This window comes from Macrobrachium rosenbergii, chromosome 16, assembly GCF_040412425.1.
Source record: "Macrobrachium rosenbergii isolate ZJJX-2024 chromosome 16, ASM4041242v1, whole genome shotgun sequence".
In the NCBI taxonomy this organism is placed as follows: Eukaryota; Metazoa; Arthropoda; class Malacostraca; order Decapoda; family Palaemonidae; genus Macrobrachium; species Macrobrachium rosenbergii.
Window position 1 is genome coordinate 36,373,762 of NC_089756.1, and position 2,986 is coordinate 36,376,747.

Here is a 2,986-nt window from a genome sequence, read left to right on the forward strand (position 1 = left end):
CTCATGGGCCGCGGCTCATACAGCATTATACCGAGACCACCGAAAGATAGATCTATTTTCGGTGGCCTTGATTACACGCTGTACAGAAAACTCGATTGCACCGAAGAAACTTCGACGCATTTTTTACTCGTTTTGTAGTGTGACTGAGTCCACAATATACATTTGAAAGGGACTCGCAAACTACGAGCTGTTTTAACGACAAATAGATCAGCATCAGTTAGTCTTTCTGGGATTGAATTCGGGATGTTAATAGTACGCATCGCTGGGCTATATATCATTATGCTTTTACACGTGTATTAACACTTCAAGAAATCCTGTTCGGTAACTGTAGCTAACTTCCGCATGTACAAACTTTGATGTTCATGTTACGCGGAAGTTGCCATTATTTATCAATTCCACATGTACGGCTGAAGGCCTGACGTGATGATTACGCTTCAATAACCTCTTCAGGCAAGTCTTCTAGAACGGCCATGCACTTTATATGAATATTAATAAATCAATACCAACCTCAGCGTAACAGGCCTTAAATATGGCCATATATACTTACTGTTCACACCACGTATTATAAACCATCTCCGAATAAGTCCTCAAGTAACGTCCTTGTATCTCTCTCTCTCTCTCCTTCTCTCATTGCCCGTCACCAAAACCAAGTAGCACTTCCACGTCACCACAGACACCAGGATGTTGTACCAGGATCCCCAGCAACCAAGAGTAACACTTGGAAACACCGAAAACAAACTGATGCCGTTACGCAGCATACACCTCGGAACCCATCGGCAAAGAGGTGGGGGGGGGGGATTATAAAAAACATACGGACCGGTGGCAGGTCTCTTCCATTCCATGCTGCTGGCTGGAGCATTCATTAGCATACTGGCATACCGGTTGGCTGTTTTGGGGTATGGGTGGTTAGGGAGACGAGGGGGGAGTGAGGTGCATAGGGTATGGGTACCCTTGTAGGTTGGGCAGGAGGACTTGGGGCGGGTTAACTAACAATGCCCCTCCCTCCCCGCTTCCCCAGCTTATACCCAGCCCCGCCTTCCTATCTTCATCTACCCTCATAACCCATGCCTCGTGCCCTGAGGATCTATCGCATGTGGGCTCCCACTTCCCCGACACCTCTGGCTGGGAGCCATAGAAGCCACTGGAGCCATTAGCCTCCCGAAGTCCCTCTTCAGCTTAGCGGTGGGCCAGGAGGTCGATACAAAAGACTCGAGTTGAATCTGAGTCACAGAAGAATCAAATGGGAATAAAACCGATTCAGCGTCTCGACTGCCCAGTTGTCCGTGCAACGCGTTTTGGCACATGTTCCTTCGATCTGTGGGAGTTGGACCGGGGTGTGAGTTTTGGGCGAGGGATGGCAGGGAGTTATGACACAGCCTTTAGGACACAGCCGTTATGACACGGCTTTTGGGACACAGCTGTTATGGCAATGCCTTTAGGACATAGCCTTTAGGACACGGCCGTTATAACACGGCGTTTAGGACATCCCCTTTGGGAAACATCCGTTTTGACACAGCCTTTGGGACACAGCCTTTATAACAACCGTTATGACAGCATTTAGGACACAGCCGTCAGGACACAGCCTTCAGGACACAGCCTTTATGACACATCCGTTATGACGCGGCCTTTAGGAAACAGCCGTTATGACACAGCTTTTGGGACACAGCCGTTATGACGCAGCTTTTGGGACAGCCGTTATGACACGTTATGACACAGGGTTTAGGACACAGACGTTATGACACATCTTCTGGGACACAGCCGTTATGACACATCCTTCAGGACACAGCCTTGAGGACGCACATCTTTTGGGACACAGCCGTTATGACAGCCTTTAGGACACAGCCTTTAGGACGCACCCTTTAGGACACATTTTTTAGGACAGCCGTTAGGACACAGTCTTCAGGAAACATCCCTTAGTTTCTTTATGATAAATCAGCAAAAGTCCCCTTAAATGTCATAATTATGAAAAAAAGAGAATAGGATAATTAACTTGGTACTCAGGCTTTACATGAATGTAAATTGCAAATAGAACTTAACCGCACTATGGAGGTTGAGATAACATGGAACTAAGTATCTGTTTCCATGTATTCAATTACGTTAACAAATATGTAGTTATCTAGAATGGGTGTAGATGGAGAAATACAATAAATATGAAATAAGTTTGCATTATAAACACATACGTTTACATTATAAAACACGCTTACATTATAATACAGAATGCATGTAGAATGTGGGGGAATACAATGAATATAAAATAGGTTTGCATTATAAACACATACGTCTGCATTATAAAAAACGTTGCATTATTAAAACACATTACTTTGTCAAAAAATTCATTACAAGGAACAGAAATGATATATAAAATGTTTATTTAGCCTAGCGTAGTTTGTCTCTTGATATAGGTACAGCGTTGAATATAATAAGCACTCGCATTATAAGCGTATTTATATATATGCCAATTCTCCAAAATATATATATAAAAAAAAAAAATATATATATATATATATATTTATATAATAAAAAGATTGTCGATTTCAAAACTGAAAATCACCTCACGAAAATGATTCACGAAAGTCTCGGGTCCTTTGTGATGGACGAATCGATCCTAATGATGCCGGTGAAGAGGCCTCTGAACCGGGTTGAAGTGTCGCCTCCTATGAAGTGTTTAAGGCAAGGAGATTTGTAGGTGAATTAGTGAAGTGTTTGTGATGCTCGCTGAAGTGTTATTGGCGTACATAGCTCCTGCTGCTGCTGCTGCTATTCTGTGTGTGTGTGTTTGTGTGTGTTTGTGTGTGTGTGTGTGTGTGTGTGGTTGGTAGGTGGTGTACCCAGGTTAAGATTTTCATTTTTTTTTTTTTTTGCTTCAAGGGGGAACGAGCGTATGTTGATATTCATAATTCATGCTTGCGTCCCTTCCTCTCCTCTCTCTCTCTCTCTCTCTCTCTCTCTCTCTCTCTCTCATATGTCAAACTTGATAGACTCTCTC

At 43.4% G+C, this 2,986-nt stretch overlaps 1 long non-coding RNA gene across 1 annotated transcript in view; it reads right to left on the minus strand.

Annotated features, from left to right (window-relative positions):
- LOC136847025 (uncharacterized) overlaps positions 1-1,276 on the minus strand; it is a 123,443-nt gene extending 122,167 nt beyond the window's left edge. Inside the window, exon 1 of the long non-coding RNA XR_010855585.1 lies at positions 548-1,276. This is a non-coding gene — a long non-coding RNA (uncharacterized lncRNA). The remainder of the gene's footprint in view (positions 1-547) is intronic.
- Positions 1,277-2,986: the final 1,710 nt, after the last annotated feature.